Raw genomic sequence first — 14,487 nt, forward strand, 5'->3', positions numbered from 1 at the left:
CTGAAGCCGAGGCCCAGAAAGCAGGAACCAGGGACAGTGCAGGCGCCAACCCTCTCTGATTCCTGGATCAACTCCCTCCTGAAGGTGTACCATTTGGATTCCCCCACCCTACCACCAGTCCCCCAAATCCTTTATTTTCTTTGCCTATAAACCAAGGTCTCAAACTCAGATGGCCCCAGGGACCAGGCAGAAGGTAAGTGCTTCTGCTTAAAAAAAAAAAGTGACAGCATGCCTTTTCTCCAGGGAGCAGAATTTTAACCCCGAGGGAGACACTCTAAGGTATTCACAGATCCATGGGGATTCCAGACTTAGATAAAGTGTCCTTCCTCTTGAAAAATTTGACCAAATGAAAATCAATGGAGCTGTGTGATAGAGTTTTCAGAGATTTGGGGAATGTTCTAGAACTCTGTGCCACCAACACCAGGTGGCTGTTGCACACCAAGAAACTGAACATACATGTTGAAGTAACTACAAGCAACTTGTCAGATTTCTGAGTCTGAATCCCCAGGATGATTAAATCAGGTATATAAAATTATCAAAGAAAAAAAATTTCATATTTGTGTCATGCTTTCCCCCCCATCCATTCATTTTCCTACTCATTCATTCGACAGTTCTTACTGAGCTGCTGTGCTGGGCATGGGGAGCCCGAGAGCAAAAGGCAGCTCCCAGCCTTGTGATGTTCACCACCCGGCGGGGAATGGGCCATAAACAAGATAAGTGAGTGCGATGCACAATGGCTCAGGTGGTGGTAAATGCTACTAAGAAAAGCAAAGGACTGGGATTGAGAATGTGGGGGTTGCACTTTTTAATAAGGTAGACAGGGGTGGCCTTTTAGAGTGCCATTTGAGTACAGAAAGGACGGAGGAGAGGAGGGAGCCACAGAGAAATCTGGGGAGATCTCTGATGATAGAAACAGCCCATTGACCACGCCTAGTCAATTGGTGGTTGTTGTTCAGTTAGTCATGTCCGAATCTTTGCCACCCCATGGACTGCAGCACACCAAGCTTCCCTGTCCTTCACTATCTCCCAGAGTTGGCTCAAACTCGTGTCCATTGAGTCAGTGATGCCATCCAACAATCTCATCCTCTGTGGCCCCCTCCTCCTCTTGCCTTCAATCTTTCCCAGAGTCAGGATCTTTTCCAATGAGCCAGCTCTTCGCATCAGGTGGCCGAAATATTGGAGTTTCAGCTTCAGCATCAGTCCTTCCAATGAGTACTTGGGGTTGATTTCTTTTAGGATTAACTGGTTTGATCTTCTTACTGTCCAGTGGACTCTCAAGAGTCTTCTCCAGTACCACAGTTCGAAAACATCAATTCTTCAGCGCTCAGCCAGCCTTCTTTACGGTCCAACTCTGACATCTGTAGTGAATACTGGAAAAACCATAGCTTTGACTAGACGGACCTTTGAATTGGAGATGCAGTTAAAACCTGATGGAGGGACTTCCCTGGTAGTCCAGTGGCTACAACTTTGTGCTCCCAAAGCAGGGGGCCTGGGTTTGATCCCTGGTCAGCGAACTAGATCCTACATGCCACAACTAAGACCCAGCACAGCCAAATAAGTTAATTAAATATTTTTAAAAATGATTTGACTGAGGCAAAATGAGGAGAGGGAGAGAGCTAGAGGAGAATGGGTCTGGAATGGGCAGAGCTCAGAGACGTGACGTGATTTGTCCAAGGTCACACAGCTGGGAAGTCACCAGGAGATATGTGTGACTGATAGCCTTTAGCTATCAGTGGCCTTCAGTGCTGGGATGTGGCCAAAATACCTCTGGTCAAGGGGATGTAACTCAATTCTGATTTGGAAAATAAGGTCTCGATGATTTTGTCCCACATCTTCAACCCTGGCATGGGGATCGTCTCCACCTCCAGTCTCTTGTGAGCACAGCCAAGAGGGCACGCTGGGTGGGGGAGGGGAAGGAAAGGTGGCCGAACCATGGGCTCTTAGCACCACTGCCTCTTCCTCCTGGAAGCCTTCCTGCCTGCCTCCCCAGGCTCGTCCAGGCTAAGGTTACCACATAAAACACAGAATGGCCAATTAAATTTGAATTTCAGGTCAACAAAAATATACCTTTTGGGGGTTTAAGTGTATTCTGTGAAGTACTGGATCTATTTATACTAAAAAATTATTCAGTGTTGGTCTAAAATTCAAATCGAGCAGGGCATCCTATTTATTTTATTGTTTGACTGAACCTGACAACCCAGACCCAAACTCATGTCCATTTCTCTGCTCCAGCCTTGTGGTCCTGAAAACTCTGTCACTTCCCAGCCTTGGGTGGGGGGGCTCCCTTGAGGACAGCACCTGTTCCCAGGAGCCCTAGGGTGGCAGGTAAGAAATTGCTGCTGTTTTCTGAGCGATTTTGTTACATTATTCAGCGGCCTGATTTTGACTGTTCCCATTTTCTGGATGAGGAAACTGAAGATTCGAGAGGTGTTGTAATCAGCCCTGGGACACACAGCCACAAATGGATGGCTGCTGGGTTTGTATCTAAGGTCTTTGTTTCTGAGATCACTGCCTGCTTCCTCCTCCTTCTCTTTCTCCTTCTCCTCCTCTCAATTCCTTTCCAGTGGAAGGGTTTTGAAAACTCCCAGGACTTTTCCACTGAACAGGGAAAGGCAGGCCAGAATCATGCCACAAGGTGGCGCTGCTGCTCCCAGATTGGGACCGCGGTCAGTCTGCCATCTGACCCTTTCTCCAGCCATCCATTTATCAAGCATCTCCTATGATGCACCAGGCAGGTCAGATCTGATTGTGAGGACCCAGCAACTCACTGGATAGTCAATAGTTCAACAAACAATTATTAAGTGCTTGCTGTGTGCCAGGACTGCCAGGCAGCCGTGGGGACCCAGTCTCGATCTCTGTCTTCATGGCACTTATTAGTCGAGTGGGGAGACCCACATGGGGCCAGCAGGGCCCCCATTTAGACCTTGACAGGCCTGAGACTCTTGTTCTGTATCAGATGCCTCCCTTCAGGAAAAATGATCTCTTACAATTGCATTGGTATTATTTTATTCATTTTTTCTTTTGATTTTAAGAGAAATTAAAATGAAACCATTCTGTGGGTCCCTGAAAGTGCTGTGGGCCCTGGGTCTCCTGTGTCTGATGGATGACAAGTTGCCCTGGTGACCAGGTGGATGAAATAGAGTTGGTCAGGGCTGTGATAGGGGTGCATGGGGATGGTGGGGTCCAGAGAAGCCACTGGACTTAGATGTGGGGAGTGGTCCTGGAAGCCTTCTAGGAGGAGGTGATATCTAATCTGAGGCCTGAGAGATGGAACAGGGGTCAGGCAGGTGAAGGTACTAGAGAGCTGTTCCAGGCAGAGAGAACAGAGAGGGTGAAGGTGCAGAGTGAAGCTAGAGGGTAGACCATGGCCATGGGCTGGGGAGTGTCAGGGAGGGGAGACGGAGCTAGACAGGTCAGCAACAAGGGCCAAGCTGGCAGAATCCTGAGGGCACTGGGGAGCCACAGAAGTTTCTGGAGCAGGGGCAGCAGGGGCATGCTGGAGCATTTGAAGGATTTCTTAGGTCATCCTGTGGATAGAGGAAACCTGGAAGAGGAAAATGAGCCCATCTGCTTCAGGTAAGTCTTGAAAGGTGGAAGAGGGGGCACAGGAGGATATTCCAGAAACAGTGATGATTATTCATTCCAGACGTATTTATTAAGTGCCTCTTGTGTACCCTCCTCAGGATACAGCTGTGAGCCAGACGGACCCTCCTTGCCCTCATGGAGCTGACAGCCTAAAGGGGGAGACAGAGCCCACACAACTCTCAACACTTAGTGTATTAGAACGTGGTAGGAGGTACAGAGAAAAATATAGCAGAAAAAGGAGATGGGAAATAAGGTAGACCTGGGAAGCGTTACCATGGAGGTGACAGTTGAGCTGAGACCTGGAGGAAGGCAGGCTTTTGGAGGAACTATGTGGCTTTCAGGAGGATGTGTGCTCCAGCTGGTAGTAACAGGTGTGCAAAGGCCCTGGCACAGGACTGTGTCTGGTGTGTTGGAGGAGCAGCGAGGAAGCCTCCATGACTGGAGCATAGTGAGCAACGGGGAGAGACGGAGGAGGAGAGGGCAGGGAGGGGATGGGCAGGTCATGCAGGACCTTGTGAAGCAGAGGGGAGGGCTTGGGCTTTTGCTCTAAAGAAGGTGGGAGCCATGGAAGGCTGTGGGCAGAGGAGGGATGGGACCTGACTCAGGTTGGGGCGATGGGCCCTACCTGGGGGCCTGAGAGAATAGGAGGCTTTGGGGAAACCACGGCTCCTTTGAGGAGAGAGGGACTGGGAGTTGGTAGTAGGGGTTGGTTGGAGCCCTGCTGGGGAAGGGGCTTCCTGTGTGGAGCAGAGGTTTGGGGCCTTAATTGTGGGAATAGTGGGTGCAACTTTGGATTCAGAGCAGAGGAGGGGCCCTGTTCAAATCTCTGGGGACACAAGGGTGGAAGCTTCGAGATTCAGGGAAGGGCAAATGGATATCTGAGGGGCAGGCAGGAACTCAAGGGCCTGTCTGTTGGGGGTGGTGGGAAGTTGGGAGAGACACTTCTGGAGGGTGACAGGCAAGGTTTGGAAAGTAAGGTGGACATGGACGTGTGGCTGGGAATCCAGCGGTGGGGCATACAGCGGGGTGACCCTGAGGCTGGGACCGGTAGTGGAGAAAGTCTGGGGGGACACTGGTAAGCAGTTTTGCCTGTCCTAGAACTCCTGGCCTATCATAGCATATAAACATCTAGGACCCCTGGTTAAATGTGAATTTCAGGTTACACAGTTAATATTTCTTTAGCATAAATATGTCCCAAGGATTGCAAGGGACACACCTACGCTGAGAAATAACTCATTTACCTGCGGGACCTGTACTTTTTTCTGGTAACCCTACCCGAGCCAGTACAGACCTGCCCACCTTGTCTCCCCCACCCATGGCCAGTGGGTGGACAGCCTGATCGACTGTGGTCTGATGGCGGAAGGCAAGGTTTTGTCTCCATGGTCTGCTCACTGCGGGAAGCTGGGGGTCTTTTAACATGCAGGCCCTGGCCTGTCCCCGCCCCCCCCGCCCCGGTGGCGCCAGCTGCCCGCTGCCCCCTGCGAGGCTTGGGGGAGGGGAGATGTTTCCTGGGCCAGCCCCTCCCAGGCCAGCGCAGGGTGGGAGGGGGGGTCCACACTGGGCACCCCCCAGGCCCAGAATGCAGGGCCAGGGGTCTGGGCAGCAGGAGGACCTCTACGGGGCCTTTGTCCCCTCCAACCTGGTGGCCCATCCAGCTCCGAGCCGGACATCGGAGGCCCCCTGGCCTTTCTATGAAGTTCTGCAGCTCAGACTTCCTTGTCAGAAAGTACCGGAAGGACAGAGGCCTAGGGGCTGCTAACCAGGAACCAGATCCCTCGGGGCTGCAGCCACCTGCCCCCTACCGCCCCCACACTGAGTGGCCTTGTGTGGGGTGGCCAGGCCTGGAGGCTCTGGCCCGGCCCTGCGAGCGCCAGCTGCCAGGATGTGCCAGTCACGTTGGCGGCGAGAGAACGGGCAGTCCTTGGCTCTCTCGGCTGCCCCTTTGTTCCCGGTGGAGGTGGGGTGCTGTTGTCCTGGCAACCAGCCCCTTCCCCCTCAAACGGTCCCTTGAGGTGAAGATTGGAGGCACCTTGGGTCTGGGGGTCTGGCCAGAGAGGGTCCCTTGTCACCCAGGGTGGCAGAGAAGTCCCCTCCCCCCAGCCAGTCCTGCTTGCTCGGAGCTCTGTGTCCGGACCTTGGGGGAGGCCAGGTCACCCCCTTGGGATTGGAATGCCGGAGGTGGCAGCAGAGAGGGGGGTGGGGGGGACATTTCCAGCGAGACAGGCGCTGTGCTGGCAGCTGCTGGCCACCCCCCACCCCTGCGCCGCCTGTCATATGTCCCCTAAGTTGAAGGCTGCAGCTGGTGCGGGTGGCTTCGGTTCCGGGGGGGATGTTATTTTGGGGATGGGGGCAAAGGAGCATGATAGGTGCCCCCACCCGGGGCAGGAAGTGAGGCGGCCCCAGCTGCTTCTCCGGTTGGCACACCTGGCCCAGTAGGCCCTGGCGGCCACCGCACAGGAAGTGTTCCCAACGCCCGCCTGTGTGGTCCCCTGAATCTGAGGCCTGGTGGGGAGGTGGCCGGGAGGGAGGGTGCAGCCCACCCCCCACCCCAGGTGTGGGCCACAATTTTCCAGAAGACCCTCAGCTGGGGTCACAATGGTGGCGCCACTGCCACCGGAGTGAGCGCCTACTCAGGCTGATACTGTCTATAGATGTTAATCCCGAGACATCTGGAGGGAGAGGTGGTGGATGAATCTGAGTTCTATAGATGGGGAAACTGAGGCTCAGAAATGGAAGCAACTCTGGCGAGGTCACACAGCATAGGAACCACAGAGCTAGGAATCTCAGTAGCTTTTAGGATTTTTTTGGCCACATCGCATGGCTTGCAGGCTCTGCTCCCTGACCAGGGAATGAACCCCAGCCATGGCAGGGAAAGTTCAGAATGTTAACCACTAGGCAACCAGGCGACTCCCTAATCTTCATTTTAAAGATGAAACTGAAGCCCAGAGACCCTGTATTTTGGACTCCTGGGCTCCAGGTACCCATTTCTCTTGGCTGGTTCCTTAGCATCCTTTCAAGCTTTGCAGTAAGAGAAGCTCAAGTCCAGAGAGGAGATTAAAGTGGAGGCTCAAGCCCGCAGCCCAGTGCAGGCCCCCTTGCTCATTTTCACAAAGAAAGCCTGCAATGGCTGTGTGGACTCAGACTCTCCAGGGTCTCTGTTCCAGCTCAGCCCCTCATTGATGCCCAGGGACCCTGGCTGGGAATGTCAGCTGCCTCAGCTCTGTGCCTCTGTGAACCAGGTCCTTAACTTTCAGCTGAAACAGTAATAATAACTGCCGAGGGCAGCATGCAGAGGGGTTAGGGCATCTAATCTTGGCTACAAGCACTTGGGCAAATCACTGCTCCTCTCTGATCCTCAGTTGTCTCAACTGTAAAATGGGTTGAGGATTGTGATCCCTAACTCACAGATGATGGAGAGGATTAAATGAGGTAACAGGGAACTTAGCAGGGTGCCTGGGACACGGGAAGCACCATAGAAGGGTTGAGTACTTTTTACAAATTTTAAACTGTGGTAAAATATACATAATATAAAATTCACCATTTAAACCATGTTAAAGGGCACAGCTAAGTGGCATTAAGTATTCACACTGTTGTGCAGCCACCCCCACCATCCGTCTCCAGAATTTTCTCACTTTCCCAAACTGAAACTCTGTGCCCATGAAACCCTGACTCCCCATCCCCCAGCCTCTGACTTCCATCATCCTACTTTCTGTTCCATAGTTCTGACTGCTCTAGGGACCTCCTGTGAGTGGAATCAGACAGTGTTTGTCCATCTGTGTCTGGCTTATTTCGCTGAGCGTGATATTCTCAAGGATTATCCTTTTTGTAGCAGGTGTCAAAATCTCCTTCCTTTTTAAAGCTGAATTATATTCCCATATCTGGAGAAGGCAATGGCACCCCACTCCAGTACTCTTGCCTGGGAAATCCCATGGATGGAGGAGCCTGGTAGGCTGCAGTCCATGGGGTCGCAAAGAGTAGGACACGACTGAGCGACCTCACTTTCACTTTTCACTTTCATGCATTGGAGAAGGAAATGGCAACCCACTCCAGTGTTCTTGCCTGGAGAATCCCAGGGACGGCGGAGCCTGGTGGGCTGGTGTCTATGGGGTCGCACAGAGTCGGACACGACTGAAGCGACTTAGCAGCAGCAGCAGCAGCAGCATATTCCCATATAGATGGCCCACATTTGTGTGTTTATTCATCCTTTGATGGACACTTGGGTTGCTGAACCAGGATAGTGATAAGGGAAAGGGTAATTATCTAGACGGGTTTTTGAAAGTGGATTCAACAGAATTTGCCAAGGAATTGACTGGGAAATGTGATTTTTTAAAACTATGTCCACACATTTTGGACATTGCTTTAAAAAGGTGAAACCTGGGACTCCCCTGGTGGTCCAGTGGTTAGGACCCATTTCCACTGCAGGGCACATGTGTTTGATCCCTGGTGGGAGAACAAAGATCCTGCATGCCATGTAGAGTGGCCAAAATAAAAAATAGAAAGAATAATAATGCATCAATTTTTAAAAAAGCTAAAATAAAAGATGGAGTTTAATTCTCTTCCCTATGACTATGGGCTGAATTTAGTGACTTATTTCTAACAAAATATGGCAGAACTGATTGTGTCTGATACTTACAAGGCTTCTGAAACCAGATCATAGAAGGCACCGTAGCCTTCCCCATCACCACTCTTGCCACTTGCTGCAGGGGAAGCCAGGTGCCATGTTGTGAGGAGGCCCAAGAAGCCCACTTAGCAAGGAACTGACGCCTCCCACCAATAGTCATGGGACCAGTCATAGCCCCAGCTGAGCCTATAATCACAACTGCATTTTGCTTTGTCTGTTTGTTTTGTCCACCCGGCATGCTTGATCTTAATCCCCCCACCATGGATCAAACCTGTGCCCCTTGCAGTGGAAGTGCAATCATAACCACTGAACCACTAGAGAAGTCCACAACTGCATTTTGAAAAGCTGTCTCTCTGACTGCTGTGTGGCGAATGGACTGTAGAGGGCAGGCGTGAGAGCAGGGCCCCCTGGGAAGTGGCTACTGCATCAGTCCAGGCAACCAAGTGTGGATGGAGATGGAAAGAATTAGATGGACGGATTTAATAGTTATTCAAGAAGTAAGACAAACAGGACTTGGGAGAAGAAAATGTTAGTGATGACCCTAAGGGGGGCTCTTCACTAAAATGGAAAGCTGAGGGAGGAGTAAGTGGAGGTGGGCATGGGGGAGGATGACATGGTGAGTTTAGTTGCGGCCACACTGAGTCCCTGTTCCCAAAATGTTCAAGGGTCTCCCTTAATGTATGTACTTGTATAATAAGAATAGATTGTATGGATGTGAGAGTTGGACCATAAAGAAGGCTGAGTGCTGAAGAATTGATGCTTTTTAACTGTGATGTTGGGGCAGACTCTTGAGAGTCCCTTGGACTGCAAGGAGATCAAACCAGTCAATCCTAAAGTCAACCCTGAATATTCACTGGAAGGACTGATACTGAAGCTCCGATACTTTGGCCACTTTATGCAAAGAGCCGACTCATTAGAAAAGACCTTGATGTTGGGACAGATTGAAGGCAGGAGAAGAAAGGGACGACAGAGGATGAGATGGTTGGATGGCATCACTGACTCAATGGACATCAGTTTGAGCAAGCTCCAGGAGATGGTGAAGGACATGGAAGCCTGGCAGTGCTGCAGTCCATGGGGTTGCAAAGAGTTAGACATGACTGAACCAAGACAACAAAAAAAAGGCTCTTTATTGGGGGTGATTCAGCCTACCCAGGGACATTTGACAATGTTTGGGGAAATTTCTGTTGTCACAACTGTGGTGGGAGGGGTGCACAGGGGCAGGGGAGTGGGGTACTCCTAGCATCTAGTGGGTAAAAGCTGGAGATGCTGCTTAGCATCCTACAATTCACAGGACTATCGCCTATAAAAAGATTTCATTTCATTTCAGTTCAGTTCAAAGAGTCATGTCTGACTCTTTGCAACCCCATGAACCGCAGCACGCCAGACATCCCTGTCCATCACCAGCTCCTGGAGTTTACCCAAACTCATGTCCATCGAGTCGGTGATGCCATCCAACCATCTCATCCTCTGCTGTCCCCTTCTCCTCCCGCCTTCAATCTTTTCCAGCATCAGGGTCTTTTCCAATGAGTCAGCTCTTCGCATCAGGTGGCCAAAGTACTGGAGTTTCAGCTTCAACATTAGTCCTTCCAATGAACACCCAGGACTGATCTCCTTTAAAGATTTATCTGACCCCAAATTTCAATGGTACCGAATTGGAGAAATTCTTGTGTAAACAAATGGCCAGAATAAGAAAATCCCAACTTCAGCGGAGGTTGGTTATTCAGTAAAGTTTTATTTCTTTTTTTTTTTTAAGTTTTATTTTTTGAATATGCAACAGTCAAGTACGGATCAAGTTCCCTGAGCAGCTCTCTTCCAAATAGCTATCCCCAAACAACTAGCAAAAGATGAAAGTCTGAACAAGCCACAGGTGGGAAGTTTTTAAAAAATCAGGATAAAAGAGACTTAAGCCACCTCCTTTTATACCCTATTGGCCAGATCAGTCACATAGTCATGCCTAAGTGCAAGGGATGCTGGGAAATGTAGTCCAGCCATGTGCCTAAGCGGAGGAAGGAAACAGATGGAAAAGGAGCCAGTTTGTGCCACAGTATTATTATTGTCCTCATTATTTCTGTTATTATTCAGACCTAGCAGCTTCCTGCGGAGAAGGTGATGGCACCCCATTCCAGTACTCTTGCTTGGAAAATCCCATGGATGGAGGAGCCTGGTGGGCTGCAGTCCGTGGGGTCGCGAAGAGTCCGACACGACTGAGCGACTTCACTTTCATGCACTGGAGAAGGAAATGGCAACCCACTCCAGTGTTCTTGCCTGGAGAATCCCAGGGATGGGGAGCCTGGTGGGCTGCCGTCTATGGGGTCGCACAGAGTCGGACACGACTGAAGCGACTTAGCAGCAGCAGCAGCAGCAGCTTCCTGAATGTATTGCTACTCTTGCATTCCTTTTCAACTCTAGTCTATCCACAGGGTCAGTGGAGTGATTTTTCAAATCTCCTCTCTCAAATCCTGGCTCTCTAGCCCCCTCTAAAGAAAAGCACTCCAATCAATTCTGCCTCAGTCCAATGCCCTCAGCCTAGTGTTCCAAAGTACAAAATACTGACCAAGCAGTAGGATATGGATGCCTGCAGAAATGAACCCTAAAGGTCATCTATGTGTTAGGACCTGGTAGAGGAAAGTTGAGAGGCACTGGAAGGCTTCCTGGAAGAGGAGAAATGGATGCTATGACTTTGAAGAAAGCAGAAGCCCCAAATCCAAAATCCAAGAAGCTGGAGGAGGATGAGATGGGTGTGGAGTCAGGAAGTCAAGAGGAGAGGATATATGAGTAAAGAGGAAATGGTCAGCTACAAGAAATGCTGGTGAGAGATTAGAGAGATATCCAGGGTGAGGGAGTGAAATAGGAAAAGTCCCTCTTTGCTACAGTTCAGGTAGCAAATACAGGAGTCTTTTAAAGTAAATTTTACTTATTTATTTTTGGTTGCATTGGGTCTTCATTGCTGTGCACAGGCTTTCTCTAGTTGGGGCAAGAGGAGGCTACTCTCTAGTTGACATTCGCTGGCTCCTCATTGTGGTGGCTTCTCCTGTTGCAGAGCACAGGCTCTAGAGCGCAGGCTCAGAAGTTCCGGCTCATGGGTTTGGTTGCCCCAAGACACGTAGAATTCCTCCCAGACCAGGGATCGAACCCATGTTCCCTACATTGGCAGGTGGATTCTCAACCACTGGACCACCAGGGAAATCCTATAGGAGTCTTCAGGATTAGAAAAATTGCCATTTTGCAACCACGAGTGTAGTAACTGATTCAAGCTGGGAGCATCCCCGGATATAAAAAACATTGGGTGAAAACTTATAAGAGGTAAGGATTATAATCTAGGATTATCTTTCACATAGAATGCTTGTCAGTTACGAAGGTAAAACGGCACCTTTCATGAGTATCACCAGAAGGAAGTGATCAAGGTTCATATCATCACCCATAAGGGATGATAGATCAACATTACATGCTGCTCGATACCTTCTCTGCAATCTCACTGCTCAAAATGCACAACCTGAATAGTTCTTTTTTGCTGTTGCTATTGCTTTGGCTGTGATGGGTCTTAGTTGCAGCACACAGGATCTTCGTTGCAGAGTACAGGATATTTATCATGGCATGAGGGCTCTTAGTTGACCCATGTGGGATCTAGTTCCCTGACCAGGGATCAAACCTGAACCCCCTGTGTTGAAAGCACAGAGTTTTAGCCACTGGACCACCAAGGAAGTCGCAGAATTTTTCATAGTAGCCCAAAGATGGAAACAAATGCCCACCAGTGGATGAATGGAGGGAAAAAAAAGTGAAATACATGGGCGATGGAATATTTTTCAGCCTTTTTTAAAAAGAGGGCGATGGGGATGAAAGGAATGGGGAATTGATGGTTAATGGGGACAGACAGAGTTTTAGTTTGGGAAGGTGGCAAAGCTCTGGATGGTGGGGATGGTTCCGCAATAACATGAGTGTGCTTAGTGCCACTGAACTGTACATGTGAAAATGATGAGGGGACTTCCCTGGTGGTCCAGCAGCTAAAACTCCATGCTCCCAATTAAGGGGCCCAGGTTCCATACCTGGTCTGGGAACTAGATCCCACATGCCACAACTAAGAGCTCGAATACTGCAACTGAAGATCCCTCATGCCACAGTGAAGACTCGGCACAACCAAATAAATAAATACATTTTTAAAAAAAAGTAAAATAAAAATGGTGAAGATTGGTAAAACTACAGGATGAAATGCAAAGTCTAGTGACCCAGCACCATGATGCTACAATTTACTGCAAAACAATCTGGGAAAGAGGAAACGAGCAAATATGGCCCAAATCAACACCTAGAGGCTGGAGGTGCATGATTTGTTGTATCATTCTTCCAAGCCTTTTCCATAGGAATTGGAGCTTCTCCAAGTAAAAAGCCTAAGTCCGTAGAAGGAGGACCAGGAAGTGAGGTGGCCATTAGTCCAGTGACTTGGAGGTCACTGAGACCTGATTGGTGAGCTATTGGAGTTGGAGAAGACCATGGAAGGGAAATAAATCCTAAAACTCATAACTGACATCCAGCCAGCACTTGCTGTGTTCTAGAAGTTCTCCTAAAGGAGCGCATGTACTGGTCCTTTTAATCTTCTCAAAACTCTAGGGGTGAACACTATTTTTCCTCCCATTTTACAGATGGGGAAACTGAGGCTGAGAGAAGTCCCTTGTCCCAAATAGAATGAAGTAAGCATAGTGTGGGCTTCCCAGTTGGCACTAGTGGTAAGTAACCTGACTGCCAGTGCAAGAGACATGAGATATGGATTCGATCCTTGGGTTGGGAAGATCCCCTGGAGCAGGGAATGGCAACCGACTCCAATATTCTTGCCTGGAGAATCCACGTGGACAGCGGAGACTGGTGGGCTACAGTCCATGGGGTTGCAAAAAATTGGACCCAACTGAAGTGACTTAGCACACAGACATGCAAGGATAATACAGTGAGATGGGAAAGAATCTGAGCCCCTGTCCCCCAATTCACTGGCACCTTCCTCCAGTCTGATGAAACCCCAGCTGTGAAGGGCACTCACCAGCTATCTTATGATCCATCTCTGGCATTCTTAAAACGCTTTGTCCCACCATCCAGAATGAGTGGAGTCCCGAAGACTGTTATTATATATTAACAACCACTTGTTATATATTTAACTACCACTTGGGGATTGGCACAGTGCAGGGGGCCCTGAGGAGGACTCTGCTGTGGTACCCCCACCTTAATTTCCCCCACACATGGGATGAAGCTGGGCAAAGGCCTTTGCAGTGGTCAGGACCAGACGGAGGAAGAGACTGCAATGGGGGAACCCAGTGGAGGGCAAGAGGCATGACTGGAAGGCTTCCTAGAGGAAGCATTGGCTCTGCAGCTTTGAAGAACACAGTCTTTCTGGACCTAGTTCTGGGGACGTGGGGATGGCCCAGACCTGGCCTTCAGAGCCTCAAGGATGCTCAGGTCAGGGCCAAGGACACGAAGGCAAGCAAGATCATCCCACTCATCCCTAAAATAAGCCTTTTTGAATTTGGGGGAAACCAGCAGCTGGAGGACGCCACCCCAGACTTGGATCCCTTTATCCAATGCAAAGGGTAGATCACATACCCAAATCAGCAGGGTAGATCAGTAGATCACATCCCCATCCTGACCCAGCAGTGACCCCCCTCCAGGGAGCCAGGACTGCCACTCAAGCTCTTTTGGAGACTGCTTATGAAGTGCCTCAAGGGACTTCCCTAGTAGTCCAGTGGCTAAGACCACGCTCCCAATGCAGGGCTTCCGGGTTCAGTCCCTAGTCTAGGAACTAGATCCTACACGCTGTAAATTAAGAGTTCACATGCTGCAACTGGGACCTGGAGCAGCCAAACAAGTAAATTTTTTTTTTTTAAGTATATGAAAGTGAGAGCTCTCTCCCATGAAAAAAATTTGCAAAGACAAAATCAGAAAAGAACGAAATCTGTGCATTCTATCTGCACTGCCGCTCCTCAAAAGAGTTAGATCTAAAACAGCATCTCCGAATGAGTTGCCGCAGGCCAGCCATTCAAGTGTCTAAGCCTCCTGTCTGCTGACCGAGGGCCTGCGGCAAGGGTGGGGCAGATGTGGGTATTTCCTAGCCTGTGGGCACTCCGAGAGAAATGTTTCAGAGTCCTTAGCCCAGAAGAAGCAGTCTGGCCCATTCCTTCATTCCTGACTGCGCGGGACATGGCCTGTGCTTTGGGGACCTGACAGAGCAGTGCTTGTGCTCAGTCGCTAAGTCATCTCCGACTCTAGCGAGCCCATGGACTGCAGCCCGGCAGGCTCCTCTGTCC

This window comes from Bos indicus x Bos taurus, chromosome 7 (assembly GCF_003369695.1).
Source record: "Bos indicus x Bos taurus breed Angus x Brahman F1 hybrid chromosome 7, Bos_hybrid_MaternalHap_v2.0, whole genome shotgun sequence".
In the NCBI taxonomy this organism is placed as follows: Eukaryota; Metazoa; Chordata; class Mammalia; order Artiodactyla; family Bovidae; genus Bos; species Bos indicus x Bos taurus.